This window comes from Biomphalaria glabrata, chromosome 4, assembly GCF_947242115.1.
Source record: "Biomphalaria glabrata chromosome 4, xgBioGlab47.1, whole genome shotgun sequence".
Lineage (NCBI taxonomy): Eukaryota > Metazoa > Mollusca > Gastropoda > Planorbidae > Biomphalaria > Biomphalaria glabrata.
In genome coordinates this window covers 12,190,897-12,213,376 of record NC_074714.1, presented here as the reverse complement: position 1 = coordinate 12,213,376, position 22,480 = coordinate 12,190,897, and the positions used below count along the sequence as shown (strand labels likewise).

Below are 22,480 nucleotides of genomic sequence, written 5' to 3'. Positions count from 1 at the left end.
GCACATTCCATGATGGGCCACTGACCTGTTGGCTCATATTTCGCAAGGTTCGGGCCAAACTGAGGGTAGGAAACCGTGTCTCACATTCTGCCCCAGACTTGCTGACCTCCGTCCCGACAGGTCTGAGAAACACACTTTCTCGACCTGTATGATGATATACATTCATAACATTTAACAACAGGGTTTCTGTCCAGAGCTTTTGCTAGAGAGGAATTGAGCCTCTTAAGCCCTCACTGAAGTGGAATTTGATGATGGTGATGAATGCTGTGTTACTATAGTTCTGAAATTTAGCTCATCATATGTTACTAAAGTAATATGTTGACAAACACGAGTTTAAAAAAAAGTGACCAATATCTGTTACATATGTACATCAGCATTATATGCAGTGGTAACAGTATTGCAACTCATACAAGCTTGTGTTACGTTCTACAGTTACAAGAAAAACAAAAATACCTATGGAAATGTCTCCCATCTAATGTCAAGGTTATATGCTGGTTTCTGCATGTGTGTGTGTGTGGGGTGGGGGGCTGGGGAAGGTAGACCTTACCTTTCAGCCTGCAAGTTAAAACAATGCAACAGTGATTCATTTATCGAAAGTTCCCTGCAGGTGTAATGCTCACTGTCTGACATTTTCTCCATAAAGGTTTCTACTCACCTTTGATTCATAGAAATGTATAGATGTATAAGTCTGGTCCAAAAAAAATATCAACTATGAACGGGAGATTGGTAGCGCTACTGATGCACAAGAAGAAATGAAGTAGGTCTGTGGTCATCACGTATTTGGCTGGAACTAAACAATGGTAATTAGCTCAAGGACAATAAATATCCAAACGTAAAGTTTGTTTGGTGTTCAATTCTTTGTTGGCTTTTGTGAGGAAAACAACTTTTAAAACGAGGATTATAATTAAGGGAAATTTCCTACAAGTTTTTTTTTTTCGATGTCTCTCTTTCTGACACATTTAAATCTTTTGAAAATCTGATTTCCACTTCATCGTGATTAAATTATGTGCAAAGGCTACTTTATGTTTTGGGGGCGCTGTGGTTGAGTGGTTAAGTGCTTGGCTTTCGAACCTGGGGACCTTAGTTTGAATCTCGGTAACAATGGGATTTTCAATTTCGGAATTCTTAGTACGCCCCTGAGTCCACCCATCTCTGATGGTCGCTTGACTTTAGTTGGGGGGAAAGTAAAGGAGGTTGGTCGTTGTGCTGGCCAAAAGCCTCAAAAATAAATTTCGGGACATAATGTCTCTCCATTAATATCTAATCACATTTTCATCAGGAATGTGCCATCAATATAGACACCTATTTAAATATGGACAATTGGGTTTCTCGATCTCACTAACACACGTAATTTCAGATAATTTATTTTGTCTCGCGTCGGTAAGGCGTGATAACTCTGCATTATTAGTTTGTAAATACTGTTACGTATTTCTGAATCTTCTGGCTAGATGTATTAGTTGGCACATAAATAAAAACACAGCAAAGAACTTGACGACTAAACTTTCAGTTTCATATAACTTTAATGACTATTAACTCTAACAATTCGTTACTTGAACATGTAGCGTAGAAGACTGTACAATATCTGTCAGTTTACAGTTAGCTATACTTCGTTGCAATTCATCTCTTCTCAACTTTCTTCGAGCCGTATTCCACAGAACAGACCAACGACACACTTCCCAGTGTCGCTCCAGGTCTCCTAAAGCTGAACCAAGTCGTACTCAAGTCTACCGAATCAGAGCCGCACACGTCTTACATCGACTGTATCGACTGTAACGGCTCAAGTCCACTGTAGTTCGCTGTATAGACTTTAACGACAGTAGTCCACTCCAGTTAACTCTACCCTAGTTAACTTGCATCGAGTCGTACACATTTCTCTTCCACAGAGCCGCACACGTCTTACATAGTCTGTATCGACTGTAACGGCTCACTCACGACTCCATACGACTGACTTTCACATTAACTTTCTGGCTTATATAGAGTCCCTAATCGCTTGTCCAAAGTTGCACAAACACGGCTAGTATTCTCTGGAATAACAAGTGAGGAAACGTCACATCCTGTCTTTGTTTATACATGTAGATTCCAGAAAACATCGGCTGCAGTGTCATCCAGCCAGGGTCACAAGTTGTGACCTCTATCTGTCACTGGACATTTTTAGTACCTTCTGGAATAACACGTAAGGACACGTCACATCCTGTCTCTGTTTATACATGTACATTCCAGGGAACACCCGCTGATGTGTTATCTCGTCGGGGTCACACGTTAACCTCTTCCTGTCACTGGTCATTTGTAACACTGCCCCCTTCTTAGATCTGTTCGTCCCGAACAGATTCCATTTCACCACGATACTGAAGAAACCGATCGACGATCAAGAAGGAAGCTTTGGTGGTTGCCCCCTTCTCAGAGATGTTCTTTCAATCTGGCAGTTGTCCATCTTCTTTCCATAGAAGAATGGGAGCCAAATCCTCATTTTTCAGCAGTTCCTCACAAATGTTTTCATCAATCTTGGTATGGAAACATCGACCTTCAGATGACGACATTGGGCACTCTTGTCGAGAAAATTCATCAGCATTCTAACGAGTTCGTGCTTCACTGGTTGAGTTTTACATTTTCAAGCATCTTTTTACAGAGCTTCTTCAGAGATAACTAGGTTCATCAAACTACAGCAATATTCACATGCTCTTCTTTTAAACAACAGCAACTGACTTGGGTTTGTACGATGTTGGGTTGATCTTCTTGTACAGTTCTGTCACAGATGGTTACTCACTACAGTTCTGACATCTTAAACTACTTCTTTTCTGTCCTTCTTGCTTCTGACTTAATTAGCGTTCTTCTAAAACCTCTGTTATACTTCATCAACCTATTCTCATGAGGAATGTTCTTAGATTATTATTTAGTGGCTTCACACTTTCAACTGATTCGTAAGGCTTTCTTCTTTGGTTTATGGTCCCGGACAGAATCTTTCTAAAACATGGGCTGTGGAGTTTCATTAGTGCAGGTGGGGGTCTATCAGTGGGAGAAGTGGTGGGCTTGTTTTCTAATAAGATGGGCTATGGAGTTTCATAAATGCAGGTGGGGGTCTATCAGTGGGAGGAGCGGTGGGTTTGTATCTTGATCTTGTTGGAGCCATCCACGTTGCACTCTGCATGTGTCGCTTTCTCCGCCTCCTCCTCAATTTGATATTTCTTTGGTTGCGTTGATGTCGTTGGCTTGCTTTCTTGTCGATCAATGCTGATGGCAGCCTCTTAGCACATAGGAAGGTATGGCATTTCATAGCTGTAGTCATCAAGAATGTTGATCTAACAAGTTGCTTCAGCATTATTCTTCGATGGGTGCTTTGCGAATGAGCTGCAAGTCCACTTGAAGGCAAGGTGTCAAAAACGTCATCACCTTCATCCGAGTCTGGAGGACTCGACTGTGGGGCAGGTTGATAACATTCAACGTGCAAAGCTCCATCAACTTCAGCATCAGATTCTATTGTGTTTCCTTGACTTTCACAAGGGCTTCTCGTGCTGATCTTGACAGCTGGACAAGCTTCTGTCCAGTTTAGAGCTTCTTGGTGTGTTTCTTGGCATTCACAGTCTTCTTGCAAAGCTACGTACGTACAGTTCTTGTCAGACGCATTGTTGCAGTAATCAAGTTTCGAGTTCCTCTCGTAGACACTGACAGATAGAAGACAGAAGTCTTTAAGGCCCACAGCAACAGGCTTGGACGCAGACCCAACGTTGTCTTGATCTGTTTGGCTGGTTGAGGTACTCATATCAGGTATATCTGTAGTTAAAGCTTCGGTCAAACTATAGGTCTCTTCTATTGTTTCTTCAGCGGTCTCATTCTGCTTTTCGTTGAAATAGTAACAGCTACCGTCTCTTTTCGTTTCTTGTGGGCCACATTCTATTGGTTTGCTATCACAGTCAAAGACAGCACAACCATCACCACCATCCTTATCGTGATTGTCTGTATCGACACAATCTTGGTTGGATAATTGTTCGATGTTCATCAATGGTGTAGCTCTTTCATCTGTCGACTCAATCTGATACTGTTGGGTGTTCAGCAGCTCGTTAATCATGATTCTAGTTTGATCTTTTATCAAATCTGTTTGTTCTTCTGTCTTGTTGGGCGTGGTAGCTATTTGTTCATTTTCATTCATGGCTTTGGTCAACTGGTCAAATGAAGAAAATCTGGTGTTGATTTCTGATTCTATCTCCTTAATGCTCTCTTTCACCGAGTTCATTTTGTATTGCAAAGTTCTCAGGAGCTCTATCGTATTAGGTTTGATTTCAAATTGGCAAGTGTCTGGATTCTCATCTTCCTCCAACAGGGCTTGTCTGAGACGTGCTGTTAGCGATTCCTTATTTCCGTTAAGCTGTAGACCTCTTTCTCGAAGCTCTTGTCTAAGTTCTTTCATGTCAAGCTCATTAAGAAGTTTGTAGGAATACATTCTAGCCAGAAAGATCCCACTTCTGACACCAATTGTTACGTATTTCTGAATCTTCTGGCTAGATGTATTAGTTGGCACATAAATAAAAACACAGCAAAGAACTTGACGACTAAACTTTCAGTTTCATATAACTTTAATGACTATTAACTCTAACAATTCGTTACTTGAACATGTAGCGTAGAAGACTGTACAATATCTGTCAGTTTACAGTTAGCTATACTTCGTTGCAATTCATCTCTTCTCAACTTTCTTCGAGCCGTATTCCACAGAACAGACCAACGACACACTTCCCAGTGTCGCTCCAGGTCTCCTAAAGCTGAACCAAGTCGTACTCAAGTCTACCGAATCAGAGCCGCACACGTCTTACATCGACTGTATCGACTGTAACGGCTCAAGTCCACTGTAGTTCGCTGTATAGACTTTAACGACAGTAGTCCACTCCAGTTAACTCTACCCTAGTTAACTTGCATCGAGTCGTACACATTTCTCTTCCACAGAGCCGCACACGTCTTACATAGTCTGTATCGACTGTAACGGCTCACTCACGACTCCATACGACTGACTTTCACATTAACTTTCTGGCTTATATAGAGTCCCTAATCGCTTGTCCAAAGTTGCACAAACACGGCTAGTATTCTCTGGAATAACAAGTGAGGAAACGTCACATCCTGTCTTTGTTTATACATGTAGATTCCAGAAAACATCGGCTGCAGTGTCATCCAGCCAGGGTCACAAGTTGTGACCTCTATCTGTCACTGGACATTTTTAGTACCTTCTGGAATAACACGTAAGGACACGTCACATCCTGTCTCTGTTTATACATGTACATTCCAGGGAACACCCGCTGATGTGTTATCTCGTCGGGGTCACACGTTAACCTCTTCCTGTCACTGGTCATTTGTAACAATACATTTGGTGCACTTTGATCTCCGGCCGAGTCAATGTTGAAACAGCTAATGGCCAATAGATGTAAATGATTGCGTCCCTTGCCACCTCCAGTATTTAAAAAAAAAAAAGCTATCTACGCCTAGCAATCAAATTAATATGTAATAGAAACATTTTCACTGCATTCTAAAAACTAGAAATTCTATTAGCCGGATACGTTCCGATGTAACAAGTTATAGAAGGAACGGAACAAAAACTATGTGCAGATATTATTTTAGGCTTAGTGCTTTGATGATGTCATCTCTTGTCCAGTACCCGCTTCTCTACCCTATCAGGCTTTAATGCATAATTCTTCATTATTCAAGCTGTCGTTGAAGAAAGCAGTAAACAGTTTTAGATATAGATCCAATTATCATTCATCAAATTAGCGCAGTGGTGTCCTGCAAATATGTAACTGCCCAGATAAAATAATTAGTGTTTCAGCAAAGTGTTTTTCTTTTATCCGCGCCTTAATATTATAATTGATCGAGTAGGGACATCTAGTGAGTAAATGTAATGTCTTCTAAATTAGATACGTGTGGTGCTCTATTGTGAATATATGAAATACTGTTAATGTAAACAGTGTGATATAGGTATTAAAGTGTAAACACAAAATGTTGCTTTATTTTAAAGTTGACATATATAATGTCCTATTGTGAAACGATGTCTTATCCTGTAGTTACCAGTTATATCAATGTCATATAGTGACTACAGTGAAAAGTTCACGTTGCCCCTTCAGTAACGTCCTTCTCATGGACATTGGATGAATGCCTGGGCATAAGCTGTGTTCAGAACGATGTTGCCCACACAATAGTTCCCCCCCCCTTCTCAATGCAGCTGATGCATCCAAAGGAAAGGCACGTACCAACACAGTTTGGGGTCAGCGTCGTCGCAGGGTCTGGAGTGTAGCACTGAGTGGTGAAAACTGCCTAAGGGTCACCGGCATCAGATTTTTTTCTCATGGTTGACTCCCGAAGCCTTTCCCATGATTAGGTACAGCAGCAAGGCAGCAGAGGTTTGAATACAGAGTTTTCCTTCTATGACTTGGGTAGCCAGCAATGGCCCGTCCTGTCCGTAACTTAGGTTAGGTGACAGTGACAGTGACAGTGACAGTGACAGTGACTCGCCTTTGCCTCTTTCTCCATCAAAAGTTGACGTATGTCCTAGTTAACAGTTGGAATGTCCAATAGTGAAAAGATGTGTTATCCTAAAGTTATCAATAATATTGTCCTGTGAGAAGTTGAAACATCCTGTAGTTATCAGTTCTAAGTGAAATGTTATTCTCTGAATGTCTTGTGAGGAAGATGTCCAGATATGAACACGACATTCTAATCTCTCAGAATTAAGCATACATTCAAACAGTCTTTATTTGATTTGAATTGGTTGAACTTGCTCATGGTACTCAATCTGTTACAACATTCGCCATACTACTGAATTTTTTTTTTAAAAGCAATTAGACAACCATCCGAGATAAAAAAAAAACACAAACACACTCACACACACACACTCACACTTAACACACAAACATTTAAACACACATACACATATTTACAAACACAAAGACACTTACCCAGATAGACACACACTTATACACACATTTTTCACACGGACACACAAACACGTACACAGATATACACACACACACATATCACACACACGCTTACACATACACTTAACGCACGCATAAGCACACACTTCTATTAAATGCCTACCCCCCCCCCCCATAAATATAAAGTATGTACCTTTTTTAAAAAGATCTAGCCACGTTCTCGCCATTATGGCTTATAACACTCTTTTGTTTTTTTTTCTACCAACACTCTATATGATTTCATCTGCACCTCGGCAATTTTCTCTTGTGTTGTGTTAGGCATAGTTCAAATCTTGTATGTCCTCGAAAGCATCTAGTTCTGAAAACGAGATATTTGTACTTCTACATTTGATCCGGTTTAAACAGGATTCTACCATGCTGACGGAAGAAGTACAGCCGCCTCTTTATTACAGCATTTCAAGAATCAAACAGTTTACTTTGCACCTGGTTATGTCAGCACCTCCATTGTATATATCTATGTATGCGTTACCCAACCTCGTTGTGAAAGCGAGATCTGCTACGAAGGGTTAGTTAAAAAAAGGCAACTGATGGTTTCTCGCGTTAGAGCTTAAAAAGGGGAGAGAATATAGATCTATGTTTGTGAGCAACGCAAGGAGAGGACACTGCGAATAAGATTTGTCTCACGTAGTACAAGCCCCTGCGAGTAGCGCGCACTGCCACGAGAGTGTGGCGCGACGTTCCCTGGCTGGTCATGACTGCTGTACAAACTGTCCCACCCCCCTCCCCCTCCAACCACACCGTTCTCTTCTCTTTTGAACTCAACATGTGACAACCACCCACAGCCCCCCCCCCCTCCAACCACTCTTACCCCTTTATGTGCATTCAAACTGCTCATTTAGAAGCCTAGTTGTTTCTACCATCGGAGTGGAGCATACCATCACAAAGCCCTCAGTACATCATCGACAGGGGCTTGGTGGCATTTATTTTCGCAGGGATCTGATATAAACAACCAAAAAATTTGGATATTATCAAAGAAAAATGAAGATCTAAAAGGAAGCCATCTCGTTTTTTTTAAATTCATAACTATTGTATTCTTACTCTTTCGTATATGACGTGTGAATTTCAATCAAGGAGTTTATACTAATTGATATTGTGCAACGATATTTCATTATTGGATAGCGTCATGATACATGAGAACTGACAGGTTTGAAATTATCTGTGATATCAATTCCTCTTTATACTTTATGTAGATAAAGTGTAATGTAATGGTTTCCAGTCAGGTGGTAAAAACGTAACTTTTCAATGTAATCTAGCAGAAGTCAGGGTGGGACTACAAAGTCGAAGAGAAATGAAATAGAAAAAATATGTGTACGTTCACTTGTGATTTGGTTCAGTATCAAAATAAACGAATTCAAAGCTCGGAAATAGGAGAAAATACATAGATCTATCTATCTATCTATCTATCTATCTATCTATCTATCTATCTATCTATCTATCTATCTATCTATCTGTCTGTCTGTCTGTCTGTCTGTCCGTCCGTCCGTCCGTCTATCTATCTATCTATCTATCTATCTATCTATCTATCTATCTACCTACCTACCTACCTACCTACCTACCTACCTACCCACCCACCGATCTATCTATCTATCTATCTATCTATCTATCTATCTACCTACTTACCTACCTACCCACCCACCGATCTATCTATCTATCTATCTATCTATCTATCTATCTATCTATCTATCTATCTATCTATCTATCTCGTTTGCTAGCTGTCTTTCCATTTGTCCGTCTGTCTGTTTTTCTTTCTGTCTTTCTGTCCATATGTCCATCTTCTCAACATAATGTCTGTCTATAATTCATATCGGTCTGTCTGTTGATCTGTCGGTCCGCTTATTTACTGATATCCTTAAGTATTTGTGAAAAAAGGTGCTGCCTTAATGTCCACATCCAAACACCAATGTCCACATCTAAATATCAATGTCCCATTATCAGACAAGCTTTATTTAAGTTTTTTAAAACACAAAGTACCCAACGTTTGCTATTGCTCATCTGTCTAGATAGATAATTGTGCGAATCTCTTAATTAATCATCTGATACTTAGTTAAAATAATACGATCTTCTGTTCATTCAGGTAATATCCATTACATTTATATAGGTCATAGATTATTTTATATCTACCAGCATAAGTCCCTCCTCCCCCCCCCCCCAAAAAAAAAAAGCCTATTTAAAACTCATTAGTATAATTAATTGTTCCTACAGTTTCCTATTGTCCTGGTCTAGACCCGCAACTTGTCCGTGACACTGTTGAACCACTTTGTGATGCATTGTTTCAAAGCTCAACGCTCCACAAGTGTTAACTTCCCAGATGAGCAACAAGCGAGTGCATAGTCCGCCAAAAACAAAAGTTAGACATTTTTTGTTGCTGTCAGGATCTCCCCGGTATTGGGCCTGTCAGTTTACACACATACACACATTATTTCTATCTATTGCCGTTTCTATTACTGTTCATTTAAAAAAAAAAAACAATGACACAAAATACCGGCCACAGACCTATATATATTATATCTAGATTAGACATGGAGATCTTTTAACACTACAAAAAATGTCGTCAAAATTTTTTTCAATAGTTGAAACTAGGCTTTATTTTGTAAAGTAGCTATAAGAAGTAAAGTGGGTTTTTTTGTTCAACCCTAACCTATGTAACATATAATTTAATGTTTAGATCTAGATCTAGTAATTGAACGTGGGAAAAAAAACAGAACTCTCGTCTCATAATTATTAATTTGCAATTTTTAGATACATAATCTAGAAAGATCTAGGTAATCAATCTATTTAAATGTAAATAAGATGATTAACATCAACAGACTTTAATTATTTCGATCTAGGATTTTTGAAACATTTTCTCTATGAAAACTAACAGGAAATGGCTTTGTTTCATAGATTTGCGTGAATACATTTTAAAAAATCCACAAAATAGTATTGCATTATTTTTAAACTTTGCAAACGTAAAAAGATCATTACTTTTTTAAATCTGTGTGCATTAATTAGCATTTCAGAATCCAGTTTGCTATGCTCTTACATTTTTAGCTAGAGGAAACGTGAGACTTTCATTGTTAAAGGCACATTCCTCGTTCCATAGGCTAGGACAAATTTGTACAAATGCTCCTTCTTCCCTATAGTGCTGTTAGAGAATGGAATGGGTTGCCTGAGCTAGCCAGGAAAACTAGTGGCTTGGCAGAATTTAGGTCATGACTAAATGCATGAAGCGTAGGACGTAATCATCTTCTTTTTGAAGTAACGTTTGCATTATACAAGATAAGATAAGATACATTAAAATCTTATTTCAAATCAAACGTACAACTAACTATCGGAAATAAAGGAGACTTGATTCCATGATACTGGTACGAAGATGAATTGCCACAATTTTGGGATATTGTTGAAAGTAGAGCAACAGTAATGTTCAATTTTAGCGTCCTTTTGTTTTATCGTGAAAATGTACTAAAATGTTCAGATAAAGATTTCGAAGTTAGATCAATACGTTTAAATAGGCAGTAGGTCAAGGTAACACCACCCCCTCCTCCCATTCCTACAAGAGAAAATCATAAAACCCCAACTCAGAATTCCCATAAGAGAATGATCGCACTCGTCCCCCCTCCGAAACAATATTTCCAGTTCTTTTTTTTTTCTAGACTATTTCCCTATTAATTAAATAGAACAAAATACATTTTTTCTAGACTATTTCCCTATTAATTAAATAGAACAAAATACATTTTTTTTCTAGACTATTTCCCTATTAATTAAATAGAACAAAATACATTTTTTTTCTAGACTATTTCCCTATTAATTAAATAGAACAAAATACATTTTTTTTTCAGTAAATAGCAGCAGTCACCTGAATGTTTACGCAGTAAATCTTGTGCTACTTTAGTTCTTGATATCTAGTAGGCCTAGTGTATGCATCCATTCTAGAGTCTTTTTCCACCTAAATTGAAAGCTTTCTTTGGTAATCGTTTCGTTGTCACCATGTCTAGCCTCACGGGGGTTTTAACTTGGCTCGCTCAGGTCAACATTTCAGCGGTCTAATGTCAGTCACACGTCCATTCTTACACCATCTGAATTTTTACAAATTAAAATGTAGGCATTCACTTAAATATAAGAATTTTTTACATTACAAAATAATTAACAGAGTAACGAAACTATTCTCCCCCCCCCCAGCCCAAGAATGATGGGTGGAAATGAAATGTCATTAGCGTGAGTGTACAGATTACTTTTATTGATAGATCGATACTTTATTTATTCTGGAAGTAGCTTGAAAGCTTAATGACATTTTGAATAGCGACCTAGACAGAATTAGGAGATATAAGTCACAAAATATTTACAAACGTGATCGGTGTCGTAATCATGTCAGTCAACACATACAGATATTTTGTTTTTTGTCGATGTAAATGTAGTTGTTAACAAAATGAATAAGTTAACATAATAATGCAGATCATGAAAGACTGGACTAAATTCACCACGTGACCTTTCATATCACATTATTTAATATGTCGTAGTTTAATTTACAAAAAAAAAATATTAATTTGTAAATAAATAACAAAAGCAAATAATTCTAACCATATTATGATAGTTATCATTTTTCTTTTGTGGTTTTATTATTCTGTATATAATTTACTACTCCGCTATATTAAATTTATGACCAATAATAATACATACATTTATAGACTAGTTTTATATATATATATATGATGTTCATGCAAATAATGATATAAATAAATGTATTTATTTGTGTGTCTCTAGAAGATTCCTTTTAAATTCCTTTTATTATATTTTTAAATGTAAAAAAAAATAAGAATTTTTACATCACAAAATAATGAACAAAACAGTTTCCCCCCAAGAATGATGTGGGAATGAAAGTTGTTAGAACTACTAACTATACTACTATAACGTAACTTTAGTTTGGGCCAATATTAGAATATGCATCCACTGTTTGGTACTCCTCAACTCTTCAAACATAAAGAAATTAGAACAAATACAAAATAGAGCAGTGAGGTTTATTGCAAATGAATATTCAAATTCGATTAGAGTAACACCTTAATTAAGTAATAGCGCTTACTTGGAGACACCCTATGGCAGACGACTAAAAAGTAAAGTGGCTATAATACATACAACACTGAAGCATCATTTACAAAGACAGAAACAAAACCCAATGAAATACTCAGAAAAACACAAAGATAGAGGCACGTTTCTTATTCTAAATTCTAGGACAAATTTCTATAAGTGCTTCTTCTTGCCATTAGAGAATGGAATAGGTTGCCTCAATCAGCTAGGAAAGCAAACGACTTAGTAGAGCTTCAGTCACTGATTAACATAGATGACTAGACTGACACATGAAATGCGTAGGACGTAATTATCTTCTACTTTGAAGTAATGTCTGTAATCTATAAGATAAGATAATCTTTTTGCGATGCTTATTGCTTAATATTTAATTGTTGTCCGAGCTGTTATCTTAAGTAATTTTTTTTTTTTGAGTTTTGTGAATAACAGACAAAAATGAATCATTTCCGGAAAACCCAAGTATGAAAATAATTTTTGTTAGTTATGTCTGTGGTTATTTGTGGCTCTCTCTGTCCCACACTGGTTAAATCCATAACTATTACTACATTGTTGGCGCTCTATAAGTATAACTGTCTATACATTGCTCTAAGATAACTGTCAATGCATTATTGGCGCTCAACAAGCCTCCAGTACCTCTAAACATTTCATCCTAAACATTCTATCCTAAACATTCTATCCTAAACATTCTATCCTAAACATTCTATCCTAAACATTCTATCCTAAACATTCTATCCTAAACATTCTATCATCTTTTGTAGTTACGTTCCTAAACATACACTTTCACTAAACATTACCAAAACTAATACACTGCTTATAATAGAAACATGAACAAGTTGCGATTAAATCGATTGAACGCTTTATGAATTATGTATAATTCCTAACGCTACAACGGTATTACTATAAACATGACTTTAACAAAGCTGTAACCAGCCCTAGCCATAGATCTAGTGGACATAGCAAACAAAACAGCTCTGCCTACTAACCAGTGGCTTTGAAACCAAGGTGCGAATGAGTTTCTTGCATCTGGACCCAGTGGCGTAGCATCCATGGCGCGAAGGGGTTCAATGAACCCTGGCCCATGACCATTTAGGGGCCCACACCCGATGGTGAAACAAACATGGAACCAGGGCCCCTCTATGCAACATAGGGCCTCCATGAAATATTTAATAGTTACATACAATATCTGAACTTATATGGTGACCTATATTTCAAATAATATAAGACCCTTTTAACTCTAAATACGACACTGCATGGTGCCTAGGGGTTTCATATCACCTTTTCCCAAGACAAATGACCAATATTGGCCTGCCCTACACTGCAATTTTGTAAAAAAAAAATGGTTAAAAATTAAAAAGTTTCTTAAAATATCCTAAACGTCATATCAAACTTTATATTAGCTTCAAAACATTAACCCATGTTTTCATCTAGATTCAGTGTAAGGAACTGCTTTCATCAGGTTTATTGTAATGTGATGACGGTGTGTTGGTGGTGACAGTTGGGTCCCATACTCCCTACCATTCTTTGTTTTATTTTTGCCCTGTATGTTAATTAAACCGTTGATAGTATTACCTTTTTTCTGCTTTTTCTTTTAAGTAAGTAGCTTTTTTTTTTCATTTTTCCATTACCAGAAATCTAGATTTAGAGACATAAAATAGGTATTAAACAAGCAAAAGAAACATCATATTCTGTTTGTTACTTAGGGAAACATTAGATGTTGATTTGTTAGCTACTTATCGTGATAGAATTGGGGAGGAGGTTTATAACAAAAACATTTAAAGATATACTTACATTTATCATGGAATAGTGCCTTTCACTTGAAGGGTTGCCTCTTCGTAAGGTATGTGCACTGGACAGTCATTCCGATGGTCTCGGGTTTAGGCCTATACCCTGACACAGCATCAATGTTGTTTGTTTTCCAACCCGGGGGAATTTTCAAATTTGGACCCCCCACCCTAGCTACGCCACTGAATAGCCTTCATGCGTTGTTTCAATAAAAGCAGCCACTTGCGCATTATGTTCACTTTGCTAAACGTAAACACGGTCATTCAATGATTCTGTCAGCTGTGTTCATGAACTTGCATTGGAATGTCTTGTAGTAAATGTACTGATACATACAAACCAGGGCCTACTAGATTTCTTTGTCACACAAAATATTTGTCATGAGTTTTGGGGGGGGGGGGGGTGGGGTGGAGGGGCCCATCAACATATTTTTGAACCCGGGCCCAAGGGTACCTTGCTACGTCACTGTCTGGACCTAGTACAACTAGTATGGTTATTTAGGAGTGTGTGTGAGTGTGTTTCTATGGTTACTGTGAGAAGTAGTTAGCGATTGGTTGTTGGCTATGCAGTGTGAATGATGCAAGATAAGGTGCACTGTGGTAAGCTATGCTAAGAACGAGAGACGACGCCAGGATACCAGAGTGTAAAGACGTAAAGACGTGTTTTTATGGACCGTTAGATTTATTTAAAATGTACGTCTATTTCATGTCATCTCAATAATAATAATTCAAAATTTGATTTTTTTTACGATTAAAAACAAATCAATGTTATGGACGCTAAATTGAACTAAATATATTGCTAACCAAATAAAAAGAAGTCATGGAGTGAAAGTCAAATACTTCCTTTATATCACCATGTGTATGCTATACAGTATTCATGTACAGCATTCTGCAAAATAATTAATTATGCTCAAGTATTTTAATGTACACTTTCGTCATGATGTAAAACAGGTTATAAACACTTTCTTTATATTGTACGCCGGATACACAAAGAAGCAAGCTATTTATAGTTCTCCACCCATGCATGAAAATGTCCAATACACTTCAAAAGAACGAGAAATTATTTTTGAATTCCATTTTCCTCCCTAGTCTTTAAATAAATTCACCATGAGTCCCAATTCTGATTAAAATTTGATGACCACAACTTGAAATGTCTCCTACCGTCGAGTCGCAACCTAAACCTTGTAGTATGAGAGTGATTTCCCTTTTAGTAATAAAAACATGAGAGATTCGTCTCCCTTTGGGCTCACCACTTGCGCAACACTGAAGTAAGCTAATCTAGGGAAACGTCTCTGTGTTTCTTTTTTTTTTTTCGTCTAATTCTCTCATTTCGGTTAATTTGACACACGATGAGGGCGGGTGGGTAAAAAAGCACCAAGAAGGAAAGAGGAAGGAGTAGACCGGGGGGGAGGTGTGATGTGATGTTGCCAGGAGTTGAGTTTTGGCAGACGATACTTTTAATGGCACCCTCTAGATGTCTGGTGTAACGGCCAAAAAGAATCTGAAGCTTTCCTCAAAGAGCGTGACCTTCAGAGAGTCTGGTTGTACAGACATTAAGAAAAAAATAAAAGGAGGAAATCAGGATGAGTTGTCTGGACCTGATACGTCTTTTAGTGTTATTGTTACGGCATACTCATCCGATACCAAGGTGTTCTAGATACGTATGCTCACCTAAACACTGACACACGAGGTAATAATTGGAAAGTAATAGTTCTATCTTACTCAATAATAATCTTTGTTTTTGGTCTGTCCTTTTTTGAAGAATTAATTACATTATAATTATGGACCAACCATGCGTGACAATGAAATAGATATGTAAAATGCGTCTTATGCATTTATCTTTGCTAGTTGAACTGGCGTTATTTATTTATTTAAATGAGGTGACTTTAACAGACTCCAACTTGCAGAATACTATCAGATACTTAGTATAGCTTTACATTATCAGTGTTTCTCAAATGATCATTGCATATACTATCAGATACTTAGTATAGCTTTACATTATCAGAGTATATCAAATGATCATTGCATATACTATCAGATACTTAGTATAGCTTTACATTATTAGTGTTTCTCAAATCATCATTGCAGATACTATCAGATACTTAGTATAGCTTTACATTATCAGTGTTTCTCAAATCATCTAGATTACTTTAAGTAAAGTCCCCAATTTCGTACCTTAGTATCTATTGGGCAGTTGATGAAAAGGTCATCTGCTTTAATGGCCGACGGTTAACGAAGATCTGCTCTGTAGCTTTGGCGCTTGATCGGGGTCACGGAGGTCACGGCTTGATCCGGACGACGAAGAGTCTTACAGTTGATCACACGTGAATGCATGCCCGAACAAAAATGGACATTAAAGCTATACCTCAGGCTGTGACACCGACAAGCTGTGACACCGAGCAGCTGTGGTAAGGTCCAGCTGGAGAAACAACACCTCAAACATATTTCATCACAAGGTATTTATTTCCAGACGCTAATGACAGAATGAATAGGCCTGCTTGCTGTGAATTTAATATGTGGAAATTGTTCTTTTATTTATGTCAGTTCCTAGGTGTTATTGCTTATGTAAAGATCTGGATCCAGGATTTTATTTAGAAGATAAAAAAAAACTTAGATCAGGTGTATACAAGGCCAGTCTGTCACAGCCGTGGGATCTACAAAACTAAGTTTTTCTTTAGTTAAAATTCGTTTCTATTTTTTCACCCCACTTAAATGAACTAAAGATAAATTTTGCGTATTGACTTTAAAGATTCAATATGGCCTCCTTAAGTTCCAAATCGTCAATAGAAATGAGATGAATGCCTGGGCATGTCACCCACACACCAGTCCCCCCATTCCCAACGCACCTGATAAATCCAAAGGAACGACAAGTGTCGATACAGTTTGGAGTCAGCGGCGTCGCAGGTTCTGCCTGAGTGTAAACTGTCTAAGGGTCGCTGTCTCCGGTTTTTTCCGCAGGGCTGACTCCCAAAACTTATCTTATGTTTGGGTATAGCTGCAAAACAACAGAGGTTTAACTTTGATTCCAGTTTTCTTTCTCCTAGGTGGGTAGCCAGCCATGGCTTACGAGTCCCTACAGGCCCGAAGCTTACTGGTTTGGGCGCCAGTTAATCGCTTTCGCCCCTTCTTTTAGTGAAAACAGTTCCGTCGGACTCAATATCTGAGCCACTCAAGAAGGCCAGGAGTTGGATTGGTTGTCAAAGACTATTTGAGGTGCATGTCATTAGGAAGCATTTTATAGGTAATGGAGTGCTTAGATCCATTAACACTTCCGGTAATGACAACCTTGCGGAACCAAGTTATTCTAGATATGTATAAATATATTTTGATTCCTTGTTCAACTTTACAAAAAAAAAATCCTTTATCTAGCAAGAGATTCTATTTACAGACATTTGGTCTTTTACAATATTGCTATTTCTTTAAGTCTGTTTTTCTAAACTTGTTAATGTTTTAACATTAAAATAAAATGTTGGTCTCGATTATTCTTCGTTCTAATTTGAAGGAGGGTTCTGATGACTAGACCAATATCTGAGATGAATGGCACATTGATATTGGTTTCAGGCAGCTCTCTCTCTAGTTTTTCTTTTATAGGACAATTTTGAAGTGCAGTATCTTGTTCGGGATTCTGAATAGAGTATGCAGCTTCGAAGGCTATGTAAGGCATTCTCTGATTGCGCTACACAAGGACTAAAATATCATTAGTCCGAATTTGTCCTCTTCCACAACATTGTTGTCTTCAGTTTCGATGAGTTTATGCATTAATTTTATGTAGATGTTCCCAAACCGTTTTCAGAACTGCAACTTTTTGTGTTACCTTGAATATTTTCTTTTACGTTGCCTCATAATATCACACTCACAGAGATCACTTTTCATATAGACTTAAATGTATAAAATTGATCATTATTTTTAGTATCCACTCTTTCTGATGATTTTGTTGAATGACTCCAAACAATGTCTCTTGATGTCAGCGTACTAAGTACGTACGTGAACAATGAGCCGCTGGAATCTCGTGATGTCCTTTCTTATCCCCAATGCTGCAGACCTGGATAATCCTATCAAAGGGAAACATTTGTTCTATTGATTCCCTTGTGGACTTCCGTGGCGGAAGCGGACTGCCCTCCAGAGAGCGTGTCGTGAACATGAGTCCACAACTAAGATTAAAACGAAAGATAGAAAAGGTCAAAAAAAATATTCAGATATACAGATGGAAAAAGAGATGGAAAGAAAGAAAAAAGAGAGGAGGAGGAAGAGATATAAAAGAGTGCAAGATATAGAGGTAAGGAGGGATAAGGAAGGAAAGCTTGATGGAAAGAGAGAAGAGAGAGAGAGAGAGACAGAAATTGATTATAAGAGGCCTAGAGACAACCTGAGATCTGGTGCAGATCTTTGACAGTGAACAAAGCACATCGATCGTCTGCTCCATACCAATAGACAAACCGGTCGATAGGGCAAACCAATCGGTTGACTCAATTCGACTTTCCTCTTTCATATTTGCTAAGGTTTTCTGGGTGCCAAATTTGAGTCAATGCCAAGAGGTGATCGTATAGAGTCTGGGTTTATCATCGACTGTTGAAGCGAATCGATTTTTGTGATTTTCATTTCCAAAAACTACACAATAATATTAACATTCTAACGAATCAGGCTTTTTCTATGCTTACGTGATAACATTATGCATATCTTTACAGGTTTTGTACAAACAGATCTGTTGATATTTGTTAAATACTAGTATTCATTTTAAATTAAAAAGGTATTACTAATGTTTGTACTAACATATTACATTTTTCAGAAACATTAACGTCTTAGCCATTGAGCCTTGTTAACTTGAGCCTTTGACTTGTTGATACGATTGGCAACAGATTATTACAAATAATATTATTATTATTTCCATTGTCTCAAACTTTCTTGTTTCATAATTGTTGCTGTCCTTAAAAGAGTGTTCTTTTTGAATATTAAACATGCCCTAAAGAAAATTTTCTTTTTGAATGTTAAACATGTCCTAAAGAGAATGTTCTTTTTGAATATCAAACATGTTCTAAAGAGAAAGTTCTGTTCGTATATCGAACAAGCCGACATCACAACTCTCCGTGAATTCGATGTGAAATTATGTTGGTCACTCTAAGATACATTAGTTCCGGTTCGTAACATCGGCTAGGATTGGACAACTTTGGTCGTGCAGTCCAAATGTCCAGATGTTTTTGTGGAAGTGAATCTAATTCTTTACGCTATTCAAGACCGACTGCCACTAAGATGACATCTAATTAAGTCTCCCATTTTATTTAGGACATCCCCATCCAAAACACAAAAAAGGACTGATTGACTATGGTCACTATAAGCGACTGATACTATGAAGGGGAGAGCATAGAACAGATGACCAGTGGGCTTGGAATCATATTAAAACCCTCTCCTGTTTTGAATATGTTCTTGAGTTTGTCAGAAGAAATATCTGGGCCCTAAGCCCAATGTGTACGCATGGGCCTCTCTGTCTTTCCCCTTCCTACCCAATCATTAAACTCTTTCTCTCCTAATTGAAGATGTCAAAGTTGATTTGACCCACATTAAACTAAATTGATTTTGGATTTATAAACCTGAAATACAAAACAGAATGTAACACTTTCTGATAACAAACAAAAAAGTGATTGAAGTTTAACCCTAAACAGGATAGTGAAACACAAACGAGCACAATGAATGATACTATCGAAACGAGAAAAATATTTACGGAGAGAAAGAGTTAAAAACGTAAACAAGATGCATAAAAAGCGTGAAGCCCTCTCCCGTCTCTTTGGGGACCCTCGACTAGAGTCATGTTTGTCCTTTGCTTGCTTGATGCTATTGTGAATAGTCCACGATAAAATTTACACAAAATTATCATATTCTCTGTTCTTATTTCTTGTTTCTAGAGTCCATTTATTTAATTTTTATCATTATCAGCTTTATCTCTCGTCCATCTTTCTTAATGGATTCTCCTCTTAATAAAAAAAAAATTGGAACCTATTAATTACTTATAAAGAACAATCTACGACGTCATACATGGGATATAAAAGAAGAAATAAATATCACAAGAACTTCGCTGTATTTATAATGTCTTTCTAGAACTTGCTCTGAATGACGTTGAGAGGATATGAGTACCTTTTTATGACATCCATCGCCCCCCAGAGGCCCATTCTCGCTACAGCTGACCAAACAAGAGAGAACGCCACTCAGGGACTTTGTGTGTGTGTGAGCACTGCCTATCAATAAGTGAGCAGCAGCCATTGAGCCCTGGAGAAGGACAATGTGGAGGCGCCATTAATGTCCTGGCTATACTTCTGCGGAACAGTTCCTGTCTTTGTCTAAATGTTAGTTTTACATGGCGGAAATTTGGATCAAAGTCACGTAACGGCCTGGTGTTTATTTAAACTTGTCAACAGCAGCCTCGCTTTATTGGCCAGGTCTTGATGGTAGATAATAGCACTTCATCTTTTAACCTGTACGCTGCAAACAGGATTACTTAATTAACTCAAGTAGAATATAACTAGATGGTCTCTCAAAGAAACGGAAAATGATTATCTCTATAAAATGTTATTACTCATTAAAAAGTGTTAACAATTATCAACCATTCTTTTTAAAACTTAGTAAATTAAAATATATAAAAAAAATTATTATTATATTTTTTGTTTGTGGATTTGGTGTGTGTGTGGGGGGGGGGGAGTTCTCTTCATAACGCTACTTAAGATAATTAGTAATTAAAAAACATACTTTTTTTTTGCATGTTTCGAAACTGACAATGTTTTTTTTTTTCATTCTTTGTATTTAAAATAAATTCTCGTTATTTTCTAATCAATGTGAGTTTTCATTTTAATTTTTTACAAAACTTATATCAACTCACTCTGTCTGTCTGGCTAAAATTTTGTACACGTTATTTCTCCGACACCCAATTTCAGATCAAGCTGAAATTTTGCGTAATTTTTTCTTTTACCTGACAGCACAAGAATCAATAAAAACATTTAACCAATTATTAAATAATTATTGATAATTACTTTTTCTTTGTATCTTCAACAAAGGAAAGCTGAATTAGTTCCCCTTCAAAGGGAAAGAAATAGTACTTGACTGAAGTGGTGGTATTAGCTGAATTAGTCCCCTTTATAGATTGTCGTCTGAGGCGTATTACAAATTTAATTACTTGACTGATCCAAACTAATTTATACACTTAATATAAACTTTCTTTTTTTTTTTAAAGTATTTTTTTGTATTTTGCTTGTTTTTTTCAAATTGTATAGAGAAGGAAAAAAAAACATTGTTTCCTATAATTAGTTCGCTTTACTACCGCTACCGCGGCTACTGTGTATTGCCTGGTAACGTTAACATGCCCCAGGTTGTTGTGTGTTAGGCGCTCCGGAATTTCGTCTCCATAGTGCCGTGTTCGAGTCTTTCCAGCCGCGATCCCCAGCGTCCTGCGGGAGGTTTGGGCTAGGATGTAATAATCTTTTATTCTGAAGGAACATCACTAGCCTGTAAAACAAGCTATAAAAAACACTTTAAGATGTATAATTGATATCTGGATAAAATTTTTGGGTTATGAACTATTGATTCATTATGGTACCAGGGACGGCCTTAGGCCGATTTGACCGATTGCTCCTATTTGGGACCCGTGCATGGCAGAACCCCGCAATTTACATTTAGCATGTCACTATCAGTGACAGCTCTTGTCACAGGCTTTTATTGATGTAGGACTTAAAGGGTTAACATATTTAGTGTATCATACTGTTACGTATTTCTGAATCTTCTGGCTAGAAGTATTAGTAGGCACACAAATAAAAACACTGTAAAGAACTTGACGACTAAACTTTCAGCTTCATATAACTTTAATGACTATTAACTCTAACATTACTGTAACATGTAGCGTAGAAGACTGTACAATATCTGTCAGTTTACAGTTAGCTATACTTCGTTGCACTGCATCTCTTCACTTCGTTGCAATTCCTCTCTTCTCAATTTGCATCGAGTCGTATTCCACAGAACAGACCAACGACACACTTCCCAGTGTCGCTCCAGGTCTCCTAAAGCTGAACCAAGTCGCACTCAAGTCTACCGAATCAGAGCCGCACACGTCTTACATCGACTGTATCGACTGTAACGGCTCAAGTCCACTGTAGTTCGCTGTATAGACTTTAACGACAGTAGTCCACTCCAGTTAACTCTACCCTAGTTAACTTGCACCGAGTCGTACACATTTCTCTTCCACAGAGAAGTCTTACATCGTCTGTATCGACTGTAACGGCTCACTCACGACTCCATACGACTGACTTTAACATTAACTCTCTGGCTTATATAGAGTCCCTAATCGCTTGTCCAAAGTTGCACAAACACGGCTAGTATCCTCTGAAATAACACGTGAGGAAACGTCACATCCTGTCTTTGTTTATACACGTAGATTCGAGAAAACATCGGCTGCAGTGTCATCTTGCCGGGGTCACAAGTTGTGACCTCTATCTGTCACTGGACATTGCTAGTACCTTTTTGGAATAACATGTAAGGACACGTCACATCCTGTCTCTGTTTATACATGTACATTCCAGGGAACTGCCGCTGCTGTGTTATCTCGTCGGGGTCACACGTTAACCTCTTCCTGTCACTGGTCATTTGTAACAATACGATTGACGTATCTTAGACCCACTGATGCCTATTGCATTTGAGTTG

At 37.7% G+C, this 22,480-nt stretch overlaps 1 protein-coding gene across 8 annotated transcripts in view; it reads left to right on the top strand.

Annotated features, from left to right (window-relative positions):
- LOC106071376 (atrial natriuretic peptide receptor 1-like) overlaps positions 1-22,480 on the top strand; it is a 595,276-nt gene that overhangs the window by 234,370 nt on the left and 338,426 nt on the right. For 3 of the 8 annotated variants that reach the window (XM_056027440.1, XM_056027441.1, XM_056027439.1), the window contains exon 1: positions 7,777-8,112. The exons of 4 other annotated variants lie outside the window; for them this stretch is intronic. The gene's annotated coding sequence lies outside the window, so the exon portion shown is untranslated. Of the gene's footprint in view, positions 1-7,315; positions 7,474-7,776; positions 8,113-22,480 lie in introns of those variants that run through there. One more of the 8 variants, XM_056027447.1, reaches the window with a different exon arrangement.